Source organism: Molothrus aeneus, chromosome 5, assembly GCF_037042795.1.
Source record: "Molothrus aeneus isolate 106 chromosome 5, BPBGC_Maene_1.0, whole genome shotgun sequence".
NCBI lineage: Eukaryota > Metazoa > Chordata > Aves > Passeriformes > Icteridae > Molothrus > Molothrus aeneus.
Genome location: NC_089650.1, coordinates 15,093,409 through 15,113,487, shown reverse-complemented (window position 1 = coordinate 15,113,487; position 20,079 = coordinate 15,093,409). Strand labels below are relative to the sequence as shown.

The following is a 20,079-nucleotide window of genomic DNA, read 5'->3' as shown; positions in this document are numbered from 1 at the left end:
ATGACAAATAAACCAGTGCATAATCTGAAAGTATGTTTTGGTTTTTTTAGTCTAAGTTCTGATATTTTTCCTGAATCAAGGATTCATCATGTTGTCAGGAAAAACACCACCTGCTACTACTGTTTACTTTTCCTGACAACTTTTTTTGATTTTTGGCAATGTCTGAGCGGCCGAGCTGGGGACAACTCCTTACAGTGAATCACAGAATCATTAAGGTTGGAAAAGATCTCCCGTATCACGGGACCAAACACCACCTTGTCACCCAAACCAAAGAAGAAACACCAGTTCTTTCTTGAACACCCCCAAGGATGGTGACTCCTCCTCCCTGGGCAGCCCATTCCAATGCTTAACCAGCCTTTCAGTAAAGAAGTTCTTTCTCAAGTGAAGATCTACTGCCCAGATCATCAGACAAGAGGAGCCAAGGACAAAAGCCTCCTCTTGTTTCACACTCCCCAGTGACAGGTTAGCTGTGGGCCTCACTCTTATACAGCAGGAAGGTGCATTTCCATGGAGATCACACCACCACAGGAGAGAGAAACTCAGCAAGTCTGCCCAGAACACAACTGGTTAGAGAAAACATTGCACAGAGCAGGGGAACTGGGATCTTACTCAGATTACTCATCTCAGGAAAAAAGGGGGAGTGATGAACTTATGAAGCTGCCCCATCCCTGGAAGTGTTCAGGGACAGGTTGGACGGGGCTCTGAGCAACCTGGTCTGGTGGAAGGTGTCCCTGCTCACAGAAGGAGGTGGAAGGAGATGGTCTTTAAGGTCCCTTCCAACCCAGGCCATTCTGTGACTCTAAGTTTGAGTTTTTGGAATGCTTTATGTGCAAGTACTTTCAGAAGAGAACAGGGAAACTCTTTCTTGGAGGGTTTTGGTGTAACTCCTTACCTGCAGATAAGGACAGAGATGTCTGCTTATGCACAATCTGCTACTCCAGGCATCAGTGTTCACTCTGCTGACGAGGGTAGTTCCTAGAAGGAAAAAAAGAAATATTGTTATACATTAGTGAAACAAACTTCTTGAGGATGAAGTTCTATTCCCCTTCCTTCCTTTAATGTTTTGGGAAAACGCCATGTTCACCTGGCACCTATAGATCTACAACAGCCTGGTACATACAAGCAGTATTTTATTTTTGAAAAGTTAGTTCAAAAGAAACTTGGAACACTGCTCTTTATTTGCTGCTTCTTATACCTGGTATGACATGTTCCTGCTATAAATAAGTGTGGCAGACAACATTTCAACAGCTTTCCAGAACATTAGAAAAAAAAAAAACCAAAAAAAACCCCTAAGAACTGTATTAGGTAGTCACAAGCATCTACCACTGGTAAATTGTAAATATTGTGAAATAACCTTCTTTCCCAATTTTCTTTTTAAGGAAAATAATCCTCAGACTGGAGCGCTTCCAGTGTATAACCCTCCAAGTGCTCTGGAGCTGCACACTCTGACTCCCTTACAGCAGTGAATCACAAGCAATGCATGCACAAACAGCCAAACAAACTGGGCAAAAGGTAACAAATCCCAAACTGCTGATTAAGACTAATAATCAGCTTGGAAGGGATGCTTACTACAACAATGTTTAACAGCATCATTGTGACAGACATTGCCTAATATTATGGCACAGCCAAGGAGAACATGTGAGATGTGGTTATTTTTAAGCCTTCACAACCAAAGATTTTCTGAGTTATATTTTAAAGGAACTTATCTATTATGTGTAACTCTACATGGGAACTTTATAGAGTGCAGCATGGAAAAACAGCTCTAAATCTGAAAAACTTCCCACTGGCATTTCAGCATCTCCTCTACCACCCTTGTCAGACACTGAATTTTGTCTAGACAAAATGTTTGTCTCCTAATATCTGTCTGATGGAAAGATGTAATAAGTACCAGCTCCAGCATAAGAACATCATAAGAATTCCGAAAACAGCAAAAACCTCTTAAAGATCTGGAAAGAAGGGAGGTCTGTAAAATACTAAGCCATGCACACCACGCATCAAAGCTCTATAGAAGTAATTGCATCTCTCATTATTGCCCAAACTCCACAACAGGACATTCAGGAGCTCCAAAAGTCTCAGGCACATTATGATTTTCACCATGACTGACTAAATATGCAGCTTTCATTCACAAACTGATATTAACTAAATTTCTGGCTTGCCACAGTATGTTTTTGTGGTGTTTTGTGCTTTCCACTCTGCAGACTCACTAACATTTACTAACAGTTCACATGAGCCTTTTACTCTAGCTCTGAAATGAACAGAATAATTTTTGGTGAGTTTATGTCTCTCAGCTGAGAAGCTGTAATTTAACAGAAGGAAGACATGCATATTAAATCTCCTTAATGCATTTGATTGCAGTTCTATTAGATAACATTCCTTTAAGTTCTCTACTCAGGTTATTCACCACATAGTCAAACAGTCATAGAAAATGCAGAACATTCATCTAACCCAACACATCAGGATAAATCACCGGTGCTTGAGCCCCAGTTACTTACCAACCCCCACTTACACATGTTAGATTAGGAAAATAAATCTGGTTTTAAGATACAGATGGTGAATTAGTTAATCCAGAGGGACAGATGCTTGAATTTTGCTGAGGGAGGGAGAGATAGAGAAGAGAGAAATAATCACCTCACCTTAAACTATGAAAACTCAGCTTTGAGATGCTAAAAGTTGTCTTCACCTACTGCAAACTCATCAACTGCCAATAGACAAATAGTAAAGATTTCAATTACCACTGTTTGTTAATTACCCCAGGTCACTATACAGATAAGAAGAGTGGATTCTGAACCTGAGAGTGGAGTGGCTGTGATGCTGATCCAGCAGCAGGGACTGGACACTTCCACTCCAACAGAGCCACATTATCTGCAGCTCTACTGAAACCCTAAAGCTCCTCTCAGACCACTCTGCAAACTGAGTGGGAAGGAGTAAGGATAAGAGCCACATTCTGTCCTTAGGGACCCCTATTAAATCAGATTCCCAACATCAGCCACTTCCTCTTTGTTTTCCTCAAGCCATATGGCTTCCTGACAAAATCTGTACAAACAATAAATCCATTAATCAAGCCACTGCTGGAGGAAAAGTCTTTTTTTCCCCCCCTCTTCCCTTCATCAATCCAGACATTTTCATGGAGACGTTTTATGTATTTCATTTTATGAACGTCCCAAGGAAAATACTAAAGTGGTCTTTGTTCTCACACCACAGCCCCAGTTCCAGTTCATACTTGTAGAAGGAGATCCTCACAGAAAATGCAGAGATACAGGCATAGAGAGAAGTCAGTCAAACCAACAAGAAAGGAGTCCAGCCTCGTTGAATCTTAGCAGGGATACAGCATACATTGCTACCTAGGTCTGCTGGCATATGGTCTCAAAAAACCAAAAATTACAAAGAAAACATAATTAACAGAAGTAGGTAAAATAAGAGAGACATTATAAATCTACTCCCACAAGGCTCTGAGGAGATGCACACATGCAAATGCCACAAGTAGCTCAAAGGAAGAGCTTCTCTTAGGAGATGCCACAAAAAAAGGACTTCCCCACACACAGGGAACTCCGTGGGAGGGAGGAAACAGAGAGAAACAAGATTTCTACTTCTTGTAGGTGGGAAACTCCCCTTCCAGCAGGTGGAAAGATCTCCCACTCCTCTGAAAGAAGGGAGAAGAACAATAAACCCAAACCTAACCAGGCTCATTCTTTCACCAAACTAAACATACACTTGAGAGACTGCTGGAAATGCAAACTTCCTGTTTTGATGATCTGTTCCATGCAGGCTTTTCCCAAAACTTCTTTTACTGAACTTTCATTAGTCAATAGTCTTCAGTGCAGGAGGATTGGGAAGAACAAGAAATAACTCTACAACTCAGGTGGTCTCTTGCAGTCACACATTTCTAAAGCAACTGTGACCCTTCCACTCACATGGAAGGAAAATAAGATTGGCATGGTAACAAATCTTTTTACCTTAAATAATGTTTTATTTTCTTCACAGCTGGTCTACAGCTCACTGGATGACCAAAACTGTTCCACAATTCATGTGAGCAAAAACAACCCTCTGTTTAAATGAAGTTCAGGAAACACAAAGCAGCTTACGACACTGACAAAGACCTTACAGGGAAAGTGCATTTAAAAAGGTGTGATATTCACTTTTCAAAACTTGGAGAGGGGTTGGTTTTTTATTTTTTTTTTTTTTGGGGGGGGGTGGTGTTTGCAATTTTTTTAAATACAGAAAAGCAGTATTCTTGATTAAAAGCAGGAAATCTTTGAAATTACATCCCTTTCTGTCTTTGTTGAATTAAGCAACAATTAGCCACAAAGAAGAAAAAAAAAATTACAGAGCTTAGAAAGTTTGAATCATTATCTCCAAGGAGACACATCTGTAATGTTAACAAGGTCAGAACATTTCAGTCAGTTCTTGTGGGTAATAGGAGATACAAGATGTTAGCTTCTGTTCCTACCAGGCAATGACAACTCTGAAAGACTGCAGATATCACTTGGAGCCTACACCACTATGAATTATTAGCCTTGAGGCCACAGCCTAGAAAGATACAACATCATATCCAAAGTACAAAGGGATTTGTGGATGCCTTGAGGTAGTGATGAAAGGTGTGTTTGTTTTGGACAGGGTGGTAAGGAGGATCAGGTGCTGCCAGCCAGGGAGGCCTTTTACCACATCTGGGGCAGATGGTCCCAATTATCTTCTCATCACTGCTAATCAGAAGTCATCCTTCAGCAGCTATATAATAACCTATGTAAAAATAAACCTGGGATTGGTGTTTGGCTTCTAGCAAGAGGAGAGCGTGCCTGTCACAAGTCAGTCAGTGCAGGCAGCATCCTGTCTTGGATCTCATTTACAAGCCTGGGGTATGAAGCTCTGCAGGTGCAAGACTGTGTCTTTGCATCAGGTCTGAAAACAGAATACAGGTAATGCTGACAAGAAAACTCAGGGGCACACCAGTGGGGAGGAAAAGGCAGTTCTCCCTCCTGCCAGTTCATTCTTCTGCCCTTTCTGACCCTACTGATAAACAGCATGTGCTCCCAAATTAACAGGATCTTAGCACCCTGCCCTGGCTACTGCTCTTACCTACAGGGACAAAACTGGTCCAAACTGAAAGCAAGATATATGATTTGCAGAATATAAAGAGCATCAAGCTCTTCATGTCTTCACTGACTGAAGCCACTTGTTCATGTCCTCACTTGACTGTCAAAGGTGGCCAGTCATAAGATCAGAAAATTTATCGCCTCTCTTCCCTGAGCAACCTAACACCTCAAATAGAATTGAGAAAGGATTTGTCCAGCCCAGACTTTACTGCACCATTAAGTCCCATACCCTGTATAGGTTAGGAGGAGCAACACCACTTACATCCCAGAAAAGAAGGTGCTTCTTTGTTACTGCTATTTAGCTCTTCTCAAGAAGAGAAAAAAAACGCATATCTTCAAATTCAGCTCTGAGCTACTCCTTATTTGCCCACAACACTGCATTCTAGTTCTTTAAGCTCTACTGTAGTGTTGAAAAGCAAGGGCTACAAAAAAACGTGTTGACACATAAATCAAGAAGAGTGAAATTAAAATTATGAAGCAGCTTGATGTAAAAGAAAAGTTTTGACTGAGATCTCCAGAGCTCTGCCTGTCATTTGTCTCCTTGCAAGTACGTGAAGGGGATCTGCTTTCCAGCAACAAGAGGTTTGAATTCATTTACTGTATTTCTGAGCCTTTAGAGTTACAGTTGTTGAGAAAAGAGAAGAAGAAAAATACTTGAAGTGATTTATTTTCTTTTTGTTTAAACAACACAGCCAAGAGAGCCCTGGGACATGAGCTCAGAGGACATCAGAGCAGAATACCCACAGGTAGAGCACGTTGCTTTCTCTTCCTCCAAATGAACACTTTATTTTGCAACCCCTGTGATTAAAGCCCATGGAACCATTACTCCAGGATGAAAAGGGGGTGCTGATACAGCAGAGAACCGTCAAAGCTCACCCACAGACTCACCTGCACATCCCACTCCCTCATCCTCGTGAAGCTGCGCCTGGAAAACACCGGGGGAAATGCACAGAAACCAGGAGCTTCTCTTCTTGTGAGCAGCACCACTTTGTTTTTTTTCAACACAGGAGGCATTGAGATGTCACACTCACTGACAGGAGGAATGCTTTCCTCTGCTTCCTTCAGCAGCCCTGGAAGCAGGATGCTTCCAACAAGCTGCTGATCAGATGATTCCCTCCCAAAACACTGCCCTGGCCACACCGCTGTGGTTCCACACAGTCAGGCTTACTTCACAAGGTAATTATTCAACAGAACAACAGAGAAAGTCATGGCAATAATTTGCTTTGTTGTTGAAAACTTCTTTTTCACTCACAGTCAAACCCAAGTCTGCCCTTTGATTTAAAGAGAGCAGCTCCCTCACTTTACATTCCTGCCTTACCTGCACAATTTCACACTTGACTACTAATTCTTCAAACAGCAAACTCTTGCCATACCTACCTATGATTAAGCATTTTGCACTGGTTCTCAGAAAAGCATGTATGAGAAAGCATATTTAAAGAAAAACAGCAAGAGACTGAGTAATTCAGTCAAGCAGCATTAAGCAGAAATCAGGACTAGGCCTGGGTATTCGCATACCCACTGACCTGTTTGGGTTGGAGGTTAGCTCTTGTTATTAATCCTAGTGGTTAGAACTACAGGAAGGCATTTGAAAGGAATGATTCAAGTTCAAACATGTATTTCATTATCATGCACATCTCTGAAAAAGTACAGTTGGGCAAGTCATCCAGGTATTTAGGCAACATAGAAGGAGTAGCACACAAAAATAGAAGTATAATGATAGGTCATTTGTTTTCATTTCTTTCCTTGAGGATATTTGACAGCAACTGAAAAAAATAATGGAATAAGATTCTGGTTTATTTCCATTTGTGTAGAAATGTAAAACTAATGAAAGACAAACCCAAATCTCCCTTCCCAGAGAAACTGTGGCTGCCCCATCCCTGGAAATATCCAAGGCCAGGCTGGATGGCGCTCAGAAACCTCGGATAGTGGAAGGTGCCCCTGCCCATGGCAGGGGGATTATAACAGGATGGGCTTTAAAGTCCCTTCCAGCCCAAGCTATTGAAAGAGTTTACGATTCCTTGACCGCTGAGCAGGTGTCCCTGCCAGCAGAATGGCTGCACTGGTGGCAAAGCAGTGGCTCACCATGCAGCCTGTATCTGCAGTACAGCCAGAACCCAACAGCCCCTCCAGTTCGCTCACAGTCAACACCACCGTTCTTGAGTAAACAATGCTCTGCTTTCTAGGCACTGCCAGACAGTTTCCATTTCCACATCATACCAATTTATAGGCAATTCTTGAGGGCCTGCTCTATTTTTGAAAATAATGAAAGACTGCTGTTATCTTTGCAAGTACAAGCCCTGTTCTGCTTCTCTGGGTTGTTTACACAGCATCCCTTTCTGTGATGATTTAGCCTGGTTTTGTATGAGCACCAAGGTAGGTTAGTTTGCAGACCCCACATCAGGAGCATAAAATAATTAAGATATCAGGATTAAACAGTCACTGTTTGTAAATTCAAATTCGTTCCATTTAGGATTAACCCAAGCCAGCAAAAATATCCAGTGTTAAGTCAGTTTCATCTGTAACATCAGCAGAACATTCAACATCACTCTGCATTTCCAAATAACCCTTTCAATACAAGACAGCTCCCACCCAAACCAGTGATTTTACAGAAGGTCTAAAGGTTAACTTCAATTACCCTTTTCTTGGCAAGGAGTCACAAGCCACTGCTAATAACCCCGGTTCCAGACTTCTTAGAATTGCACAGGACAAAGCAAAGCATTCAAGACAGTGCTCTCAGCAGCAGCAAAACCTGGCAGGTGACAGAGAAATCCAGTCCCTGTTCCAGAGGCCTGCAGTGCTGTCTTTTGTGACTGCCACCTTGCAGGCAGTGCACTGCTGCAGCCTTCCATCTGATTCCACAAACTCATCTTTTCCCTGTTTCCAAAGCACACAGCTCCACTGACACTTGAAAGCAGAATTCTGAACTGTACCATTCTCTCTGCCTGCTCCATTTCTGTCTGGCCCATGTGGCACCCCTCAGTTCCGAGTGAACTGGGTCAGCAATCAAATCCATATTTGTAAGAGCCAGAAGCTCACAAAGAGTCCAGCAGTATGCATGAGCCAATGAAACTACACTGCTGAGAGGATAAAAAGAGCATGTGAATTCCTCCCTGGCCATGCCAGTGCTCATCCACAAGGAAAGGACATCATCAAGACAAACAATTTTCACTCATGAGAGCCAAAAAAAAGCCCACCTCTTGGTTCTGCTTTTGGACACAAGGCAAAGTGCTCAAGGGCCAAAGAGATATATTATCATCAATACATTAAGAGATCTTTATTTGAGATGATGTTTTGAAAGCAACTTCATTAATGTATGTGAAATATGGAAAAATGGACAACAACATGTAGTTTTCTTGTTTATGTTGAAGCACCCTCAAAGTGACTCAATTTCAGTTTAAGAATAATGCAGTAAGTTTGTTAAGCAATAATTTCTTTCAGGTAAATTGTGTCTGCAAATAGCTTCCCTCTAATGAACTTCAAATGTCTTTAAGTGAAAACACACAGTGGCTAATAAGAGGTAAAATACTGAAGTGTGCAGCTGTTACATGTTTCATGGCTCAGATGGCAGAGAGCAAAGCCAGGCCTGAAAGCTTGCAGATTTCCAGCTTGTTCCACAAGCATTTGTCCTTGGGGAAGATGAGTACCCTCCATCAGTCCTTCATCCAATGTCTCTGTCCTGTGCCATCATGTTCCCCTCCTTGAGTGTGTGAGGAAATATTATCAGGATTCTAATACCCCATTTCTTAGTTACTAACCAAAGAAATACACATCTTACAGCAGCTACTGCTATTATATAACCACAGATTTCTTTTCATGTGGAGCTTTAATCTCTCACTTCATTATATAGTCAAGAGATGCCAAACTTCCTTTTTCTTTCCTTGCAATTACCCATGAGTCAATGGAAGACAAACATGGAGTTGATTTTTGCTGGATTTACCACATTCTGTCCAATGAAATTTAATCAACCCTCTGTGCAACAAATTCCAGGTACACTTGGACCTTGCACAGGTGCAAGTGCAAGGCAAATGCGTGAGAGAGAAAAGTTAATTTCTCTATTGCAACCCACTGCCTCCTTTCCAAACAGCAGGAAGTAAAGCCACAGCATTTGTCTCTCTTGAGACTTAGGAGAAACCCTGCAGAAAGTGATCAAGGCACAGCAGTTTCAGAACTAATTACAATCTCTAGTTGGACACTTACTGGTTGTTAATTAGCACCTGGGAGAGACAAGGGCCAACTCATCAGCTACCAGGAAATGCCATTGATGCCATTAAAGTCTTTGAAATTTATTTATTTATTTGATAGTATAAAGGTACACAAGTTCTTCCTTCATCTCCTACTAAACTTAATCTTTGTCATTGGCAACACAACTCAACACTTCCAAGGTCACTAATAATCAAGAAGAAAGCAACACTTTACTGTCCAGTTCTACCATTCAGCTTACGGCAAAGACTGGTGCTGTCACTGTTAAATCCACCTTCTCACATCTCAGACCAATGGAAATGTAAAGAATTAATTTTAATGTAAACATTTAAACCAATTTTTCTTATACAAACACCCTAACAGTCAGTACTTGAATATACGACCCCTAACAGTCAGTACTTGAATTCTCTGAAAAAGGTGCATTTTTGGGGATGACATGCAAGGCATGGAATGGGAGACAAGGAAAAGCTACTGTAATAGATGACTGCTCAAATCTACTAGCTCAAATAAAAAAAGGAAAGCAACCACAAAAAAGGTTTTTAACAACAAAGAAGATAATAGTCTGGTTAAAAAATACCTTGTATAGCAAAGTGAAAATAAATGTATAAAGCTTAGTGGCATCCCTACCTGTGGCAGGGGGTTTAGACCAACATGAACTTTAAACTCTCTTCCAACTTAAACCAGTCTATGATTCTAGATAACCAGACTCTCCAAGCACTGGAACAGTGAAATGAGAGAAAAATCTTCATATACATAAAGCTTTCTCTTCACAAGATCTTCAAAGCAGGGAATCCTTTCTTTTTTAAATTTTCCTGACTAATAAAGTCCTCACATTAAGCCCAGAGTCAGACCAAGGCAGAAGTCAACACTTTTATTCAAAGACCCTTCCTTACAGTTTAATAACCAGTTACTTATTTACTTTTTTGTTTGCTTGGTTTTGGTAGGGGACTGTCAGACTCATTACCTAAAACTGAGTGTTCAGCATAAGCCAGACAAAATGGAAAGATTTCTTCAGAGTTCAAAAGCAGGACTGAGATCCTGCTGCCATTAGCAGAAATAAACAGGAAAATAATCAAGATAGAGAAAAGCAGCAATAAAGCCTATTGTGCTGGTCCTGTTTTCAGACTTCTGTGGAATTATCTCTCTCCTGATTTAGAGCAGTGGCCAGCAAACCCCCAAATTCCCTTTGAAAAGGTCCCATGCACTCTGACATGTGGGAGGTCCAAATGCAGTTCAAAGCCAGAGAGCTGCAAGCACACGAGACCAACATGTTGTAAAGATCTACTGATACCTTTCAGAGTCCTGCCCAGTCAAGGCAGACCTGAAACCAAGTGGCCAAAAAACCGGCTGTCCTGATCTGCTGATACACAACACTAAATCTGGTTCTTTTGATGACTTTGCCATTTTTTTCTATGTGTTTTAGCAAAGCTCTTCTTTCAATCACATCTAAACACAGTTTGGTAAGTTCTCCTCCTCCCCAAACACAATTGTTTGCAAAACTGCAAATATTTTGTTTCAAGGCATTACAAATCTAATTCACAGAATCACAGAATGCCCTGGAATGGGAAGAAGCCTAAAGATCATCCTGTCCCAGGCCCCTGCCATGGGCAGGAACACCTTCCACTATCCGAGGGTGCTCAGAGCTCCATCCAGCCTGGCCTTGGACACTGCCAGGGATACAGGGGAAGCCACAGCTGCTCTGGGCACCCTGTGCCAGGGCCTCACCACCCTCACAGGGAACAATTTTGTCCTCATATCCAATCTAAGCCTCCTCTCTATCAGTGTGAAGCCATTGCCCCTTGTCCTGTCACTCCAGGCCCTTGCCAAGAGTCTCTCTCCATCTTTCCTGTGGGCTCCCTTCAGGCACTGCAAGGCCACAGTGAGGTCACCCCAAAGCCTTCTCTTCTCCAGGCTGAACAATCCCAATTCCCTCAGCCTTTCCTCCCAGCAGAGCTGCTCCATCCCTCTGATCCCCTTGGTGCCTCTCCTCTGCACTCTCTCCAGCAGCTCCCTGTTCTTCCTGTGCTGGGATTTGGAGATGATTTTAGTTAACACTGACTCAGATCCCATCCAAATTACACCAATTCTGATGAGCTCTCACACTTTCAGTTTCCAGAATTTCAATGAAAACCAAGAAACAGCTAAATAAAGCCTTAGTTAGGATATCTCCTTCCCTGGGGGCAAATGGAATCCACCGACACACAAAACTTAGAAAACAGTCAATACCAAAGTGTAAATATTGCCTGAAACTAACACAATCAATGAAACAGCTTTTGAAACTGCAAATGTAACAAAGAGGCTGAAACAGAATGTTTTAACCTTCTTTGAAAAAGACAAAGACTAACAATGTTAAAAGGTTTTTGGAGGCTAAGAGATGCACAGCTTTTTTCTATAAAACGTCTAATGCTGACTCATTTAAGAATACTCTCTTGCTACTACATCCAAACAGCAGGTGGGTACACAACAACAACAGAGAGCTGAGACACAGAAACAACCAAACTGAGAGCACAAGGCTTGCATAGCAGCCAAACTCCATCACAAACCCACAGGACAGCACTACCTCTCAAAATTATTTCAGGAAAACATCTGGTTTTCTCCTTTATGTTTCATACCACTTAGTGAAAGGCTCAGAAGATACCAAGTGATGAAACCGCCAGAACAAAAAGCTCAGATTTTGGGAGTACTTATCCCATGACAGGATAGCTGGGAGCTGAATAAGAAAATCCTCACTAAGTTTTCTGTATTTACTCAAGACACATACAGACCAGGAATTTGCTTGGCTCATTCATCCCTTTGCTAATTCATACAAGGACACAAGACAATTCCACCTCCAAAGAAACCAGCACAAAACAGCAATTACCTCAACGTGCCTCAAAGATGCCCTTAAGCAGGCAAATATTTCCTCAGGGAAATGCAATACAGGCTTCTAAAATTCCACTGGGCAGAAACAAATATCACCAGAAGGTCTGCATTTGTATTCCTTCTGATGTGTGCTTTATTGTTCCACCATGAAGTGCAATCTGCACAGCTTACTCTTGAAGTTAATGCTTTGTGGAACAAAACACAAAGAACACTCAGTTATTAATAATAATCCTTAAGTATTATGTTAAGAACACACCAACTCAGTTGACTTAGCATAGTTATGCATTAAAACGATCAAAAGCTTTAAAGGACGTTTACATAGTTTCTAAGATTAGCCAAACACTAAGTGCAAATCCCACTTCATGGTGAGAATATGGGCAACTTCTCAGTACATTAGCAACGTCTTAATTTTTTGAGTTAAAAGGCACATTCAGGCATTTTTACTAGACACTGCTGTTTATAATCACTGGACAACATCTGACTTCAGGCAATCTCTTCAGCTGGAAGAGACACATCTATTGCAATGAAAATTTTATTCAGCTTCATAAAAAAGCATCAACCTACAGCATCCTTTATAACATAATACACCAGTTGCACACAATATTAAATTCAGCTGCAGTGATTGAGAATCCTGTTTGCTGACAGAAGCTCAAAAAATAATTCATTTTTCACCTGATGGATTACAGATAAATCACTCTATACTGTAGACTGGTTCTCTGCCACAGCACCAACTCCCTGTGTTGAGACTTCTTTCTCTTACATATTTCTAATATCAGAGTTTCCAACTAAACTGCTGCTTAGGTAACTTCTGGAGTTGTATAAACAAAACAACATTCTACAAATTGGTTATGAGGGCCTAACCTTGACTTGCCAGGTGGATGCTCTGTGCTAAAGAAAACACAGACCAATGGGGTGACAGTCCCAGGCAGAAGCACTTTTAACTTCTCACCAGAAAGATCTCTTTTGCTCCCAAAATCTACCAGTTTTGGGTTAGTACTACTTTCCTTTGCCAAATTTCCTCCAGGAACACTGTAGCTCCTTGTTCTTTGTGTTAGTCCAGGTCTGCGAGGCACCAAGGAAAAGAAGAGATGTAGAGGCCAGGTAAGCTGTTTTAAAATAATTCTGCAAGTACATGACTAACATGAAAGTTAGTAATTCTGGCAAAAGGACTACAAAGCATTCCGTCAGGTTTTAGATTTTTCCAACATCCATGGGAGGCCCCCAGACACAAGGGGAAAAACCAACATGAAACAAAACAACACAAGACTTCCACCACTGTGCTACACAGGAATCAAACATGACTCACTCACTGCTTATCTCAGCCTCCTATCAGCATTTTCAGGAGCAAGCCTTCCCTGACCACAAGTAACAGCCTGCTAGAACTGAGAGAAAAATCTAATAGCTGACCCACAGACAAAAAAACCAAATCCAAAACACAGCCACACCGTGAACCAAACCTTAAAAAGGTTTGACACATCACGAGGAGAACGTGCTGCTTTAAGGAATTAAGATCTCCACACCCCACTGTGCTGGTGGTAGAAATTGTTCTTCAGGCATTCATTCACCAGGAAAATGGGAGAGCCACTAATGGCCAGAGCAGGAGTTCATCAGGAGAAAAAAGCATTATACAACCTGGAACAACTTTGCAAGTGATGCAGAGAGGCTTTGGAAATCCAGGTGTTCAGCAAAAACAGCCCAGGAGTGCCACATTCCCAGGCATTGGATGCACCAATGCTCATGGTACCTTCCCTGCAGAAGCCAAGAGCAAAGTGAAACGCTACTTTTTTTTGTTTCAGAAGATGAATGAAAGTTTAATTAGCCCAGATCTTCAGAGGAGGAAGCTAAATTTTTTAAAGCCATGTCCAACAGTGATGAGGATTAGGAGTAACAAGAGTTATCTATATTTGATGTGTAGCTGAGGAACAAAATTATCAAACTCCACCAACATTAATACAACCAGACACTCCTGTTGTTCATTTTTCTCAGTTACATTTTAGAAAGGACTTTTTTTATGATTATTATTTGAAAATAGAAATCTTATTTTTCTACTATTTATTCCAGTCATTTTTGTCCTTCTTGCCCTTGAGATTCATTTGATGTAGAAAAGCACATACTTTGCATAGGACACAATATCCCATATGAGAACAATTTACTAGATTTTGCTAAAAGTGACCTGGCATCACCATGAAATTATTTCTTTGCTATACAAAAAATTTTTAAGATGGATATAAGATAGGACAAAAAACATTGGTTCAGTCACCTCCAAAAGAACTCATTATAATAAAAGAGTGCATATACATAAGACATTTCACCAAGCTATCATATTCACAATAAAAAAACCCCACCATATAAACACAAACCCCATATTCTTTATGTTTCATTCTTGGAAACACAATTTTTAAAAAAATTAAAAATCAGTTTATAGAGTGAAGCCATCAAAGCCACCAAAGCAGCAATGTTAACATCCCAGTATGCTGTTATGCAATTCTTAATAAATAAGTTTTGGAAACACATTAAAATCAGAATCAGCATTTTCTTGACAGTTTGCCATTAACAGACAAATAATTTCATTTCTGCCAGTGTAGCAAGCTGGTAGCAATCCAACTAAAAAGTTATTCCATTTCAAGCTTGTTTCCTACCCAACATTAGATGAAATTGGTTTACATTACTTGACTAATGCAGTACAGGCAAGACTCCTGTCACTTGACCGTAAGAGTGCCTCATACACTGGACATTATTGCATAGCTGACACAAAAATTAATTTTAATGTAATAATATTGAACATTGCAGCACCCTATGTCCGAGAAAAGCCCTTGCCCACAGCAGCAGCTTTGCCATAGATGAAGTCTGAGGTGTAGATGGAAGCCCCACAGTGAAACCTGAAGGGTAAAACATATCCAGACCATGATTTCCCCACACAAATTGCTTTCATTGCACCATTTTGAACTGGAAGTTCATTCATCAAAACAAAGCTGTGTATTTGGTAAATAAACCTCTTGTGCATTTTTTTAATCCAAAAAGAAGCAAAAATTGGACTAAATGGAGAGTTCAGGAAGATCCTCATAAGCACAAAGCAGAACAGGTGGCAATCTCAAGTCACAGCAATAATGCACAGCTACAAAAAGCCTCACCCGAAATCAACCTGAAAACCTGAAAAACATGAGTGGAGTGCCTGTGGTACACTGCATCAAGTAATTACAGTGGCTTGGCTAGGAAAGGACCCCAAAAATCATCTTGTTCCAATCCATTCCACTACCCGAGGTTGCTCCAATCCCTGTCCAACCTGGTCTTGGACACTTCCTGGGATGGGGCAGCCACGGCTTCTCTGGGCAGCCTGTGCCAGAGCCTCCCTACCCTGACAGGGAACAATTCCTTCCTAAAATCTGTTCACCATCATTCAGACTATTTTAGCTGTTATTGCTGCAGGAAGGGGAAGCTCAAATCTTTCATCTCTATTTGCAGCAGGAAGAAATAACCCACGTGCAATCCAGTTCCATGCTACAACAGATGCATATCCAAGTACAGAACCAGCACTGCTGCACCGTGTGAAAGCAGACACCAAGCACTCCAAAAGGCAAGTTACAACAGAAGGGAAGGGAAAATCCCATTTTTACACACCATATGAAGGAAAACAACAGACTAAGCAATGGCTTGACACCACTGTTAAGCTCTAAGAATGTTTCACGTTAAAATCAAAGCAGGACACAATATCTCAATTATAATAGCTGTTTAGACTCCAAAAGGAATTATCATTTGGAGCATAGAGGCTGATTCTGTTCAGCCAGCCACATTAATTAAATACACACTGCTAAAATTAACCTGGAACTATGCACAGTGTACACTGTCATAAAGGGGTGCAGGGGAAAACCATCAGTTTAAGACATGCCCATAAACCAACCATAATTACTATTCTAAGGACTTCAGAATTGACTTCTTATGCATATTAGTTGAAAGGCCAAAAGCTATTTTTACAGCATGATTTATGATCTACATAAACCCTAGAAAGGTAAGATTTAGAGCTAAGTCACAACGCAAAACCAGTTTTTTTAACCCAAGGTGTTGCTGTCATCAGCAAGAGGAGCTCCTCATCTCCTCCAAAGCCAGAGTTAGAAGTCACCATTTTCTTCCGGAAGCAAATCTAACAGCACATCTGCCCCTACCACCATCCCCGTGGGTTGGAGAGGCAGGAGAGAGGTGGTTTTGTCTGCTGCTCACAGCACAGTACATGAAACCCTTACGCAAAGTAAAATCAGTCACACTCAAGTACAAGCCCATACCTGTTTTATGGATAGAATGGCCAAATGTCTGTGACCCAGAGCATCCCAAGTGATTCCCTTTTCACTCAGCTGTGTTACAACACAAGACTATGACATGCTGCTGGTTTTTTTCCATCCTCAAACAAGGATTCTGGGGAAAACACGTATATTCTGAGTACTAATGAGGTTATTTTTTAATGCCATTAAAAGCCACTTGACCAGGACTGAGTGTGTGCTAGATAATGGATCAGAACACTCTTTACAGTAATTCAATTACAACATAACTCCTTGAGCCTTCTAAAAATAAGGAGTATAATGGAAGGAGAGTGACTATTGGTGAGCAAACTGCGTCCAAGAATGACGTGAATGAGAATCTCAGCTCTAAGATTCTGGGTGGGACAAGGAGCTTCTTGCAGCCATCAACAATGGACTACTACCACAAGAAAACAGACTTTATTTGTTTATATGTGATTATTTTTATGTCTATTATCCACACACATTACATGAAGGTGGACAAGATTTCAGCCTTTCTGTATTTCTAAAGTTATTTACCTGCATCATGGCTTTCTGCATACACTGAACAGAGCCTAGGTAACAAAATCCATGGTAAGCATAATCTGTTATCTTCTAACTGCATTAAACAGCATGGACAGAAAACCATTTTCAATGAGAACAAGATAACTCTCACTTGTGAAAAGAATGAAATCTCACAGGATTTTGAGCTAGTCAGTAATGACACACTTCCTTACACAAGGCTTTCCTGCACTAATACTCATCTTTTCCATTATTACTGATTTTTTTTTTTCTTGAAATCTGTGACCTACATAAGTGGTGAGAAGTCAAGTAATCATAGGAGAACTGACACCAGGCAGGAAACAAGCAGCTGAATAATTGCCCAGCTGGGCATACAGATATCCTGTGTTGATCCTTTAAATAACACCCATGACACAGGAAGAGAAGCTGTGCTGAAGCTTCATTCAGATTTTCATATTTCTCCATTTAAATTCATGTACAAGATCAGAAACATCAGCACAACAAAAGAATTTTTGCATGTTAAAGCACCTCCTAAAGTAACATTTCAAAGAATATTAGAAGCTCCATTGGATTACTCTATGCTCCTGCATTTAGCTGCAAGTAGTTTGGGAATGTTCTCCCTAAGTAAAGGTTTATTACCTTGCACATGTACCTTTTTAGAACTTGTCTTTAGCTTTTAGACTTACTGATTGCTGGAACAGAGAACAGAAGCCTTTGCCAAATTATCATTATGGCAACACCTTTCAAACATAAGGCAAATTTTCTAATACAAACAAATAAGATTTCTTGGCTTTACAGGTAGCATCAAAATTATTTAATTATGCTAATTTCTGGCTGTTTCTCTCATAAGCCTGTATTTGTGCTGTAAGAAAAAATCCAAGTCTCTTTCTCCCAGCTCCTGGTTCATACTGGCAAATTCCAATCAAATTCCAACCATCACAGCAGGGAAGAGTTGCCCACATTTTAGAAAGAACCTGGAACTTTCTACCTGAAGACAGACAAGGCCATCAGAGCAGTGGTGCTATGTGTTCCTCCTCTTAAACAAGCCTGCCATACTGCACCTAAAAAAGCACCTGGAATTAAAAAAATCCAGGCAGGAAGATGGATCTCCAGCAAACTCCAGCTCATGACAGAAGAGTATGTGCAAATCAAATGATCCTCTCTTTTCATACTTCTGCCAGATAAAAGAAACCTTAAAATGCACAAAATTACATCTAAGTCCTTAACTGTAAACAATTTTTTCCTTAAGTGTTTGGAAGACATCTCCTCCAAGATGTCAGGCACTGCTTCAGAACCACCTTACTCATTTTTCAAAATCAAAATGGCACCTTGCTGTAACTTATTCACAAATCTGAAAGCTTAGGGGTTTTTTTAAATTTTGTTTAAAAGTGGCCCTATTTACCTACCAAAAAGATTATCTTCTTTCAAACTGCCTTATTACTGCACAAAAGAAGTGAGATGAGCTCTCTCCTTCAATGTTTTTGTTCAAACACATCCAGGACAGCCAGTTGTGCTCACAATGCGGCACCTATGGGGAAGGCCACCTGCCCTGACTGACATGTTAATATTTAAAGACTCAGAGAAGAGAATTTGGAGTTTAATGCACCTGTTGAAAGCTGGCATCAGTGTTTCTGGTGAAGCTACATGCAGGATTGGAACCCAAACTTACAGAGTTAATAGCCCACAAAGGCACTACTACACTACTATTTACACCAAGAAAAAAGTGAAAAAATTTCAGGTTACAAGTCTCTAACACACACTGCTGCCCTCACACTCAATATACTGTTACTGTGGCACTTTCTTGCACATTAAAGTTACAGAAACGCCAATCCATAAAGAATACTTGCTTTCAAACAGCAGTTGCAATGATTATAATGCTCCCAAAGCAGCTCTAAGTGAAAGCAGAACACTGATAAAGTATGTCTAAATCATTAGCAAGAGTTTCACTTCACCAGCCAAGCTTCAAGAGAAGAAAAAGTTACCTTCCCACACTTACTGACTGACCGAAGCACTGCAGGCTTCTGCTCTCAGCTCCACCTCATAGGGGTACAGTCTTTAGAGTCGCCACAATCTTGCCAGTTCCATTCCACTCAGAGGCAGGAAGAGCCATCAGCTCGTTCAGGGCATTTCCCAGAAAGTTCAGCTCGCACTGCTTCCCTCCCAGGCCTTCTGCCTGCACACACTCCAGGCAGATCTGGCCTGGCAGCGCTGTTCTGCTGGCAAGGGCAGCACCAGAACTCTGAAACTCTTCATGATGAGCCCCAGGGATGTGTGGATTGATGATGTCTTTAGGGGTAAAGTTGTTGCTGCAGATGGTGTGTGCACAGCAAGGGAGGACACCTGCACTACTGCAGTCAGCTAATTAAATCAATTGGGCTCGCTTCAGCACCTGCAAAACCACACCAGCAATGAAGAAACCATCCCCACTAGAAACTATGATCTTAGACATTATGCACATGACAATTCCACTATTTGATAACATGGCACGGGCTCTGAACATTCAGATTTCTTATCTGTAAGCAACTGAAGTTCATCATCTCTCAGAAAATAATTGCATGAAGTAATTATAGTTCTAATTTCTCAGTCTCCACAAAATACGTGGTGCTAATATCCTGACATGACTCTCAGTTCTGGAAGGTTTAGTGCAAGTGAACAATTTTAGTCTCCCCAAAGCCAGCCAGAAGCTGAAGTTGACAAGTGAGAGTACTAAACTTCCAGTTTCCATGGAAATGGAATTTGGATCAGTACAAATAGGGATTTCAGAATTTAAAACCCAATGCTCTCCATCTTCCATGCTCTATTCCAGCATTCATTTTCCTGGGTAATAAGGGGTCAAGAGAGGCACAAATGCCACACACATTTGTGATCCAGTAACTCACCCTGCCTTGTGGCTCCCCATTTTCATTTAGAGGTTGCCAGCCCCTTCTAAACCAGGCACCAGAGCCATCAATTCAGCAGCAGCCAGCCAGACACATTTATAAACACAACAGTATCCCAAAACTGTCCATCTGGGAGGACTGGGTTCCCAGTTACGTGATGCCAATACACATGAAAGAGCTGCTTTACAGCCCCTTGCTGAACCACCCAGAACAGGGAAGTTGTGCCATACAGCACAATCAGTAACAAAATTCTCATTT

The 20,079-nt window shown here is 41.1% G+C and overlaps 1 protein-coding gene across 2 annotated transcripts in view; it reads right to left on the bottom strand.

Annotated features, from left to right (window-relative positions):
- Positions 1-20,079, bottom strand: part of RASSF8 (Ras association domain family member 8) — a 69,583-nt gene that overhangs the window by 32,137 nt on the left and 17,367 nt on the right. For both annotated transcript variants that reach the window (XM_066550041.1, XM_066550042.1), the window contains exon 2: positions 893-975. The gene's annotated coding sequence lies outside the window, so the exon portion shown is untranslated. The remainder of the gene's footprint in view (positions 1-892; positions 976-20,079) is intronic.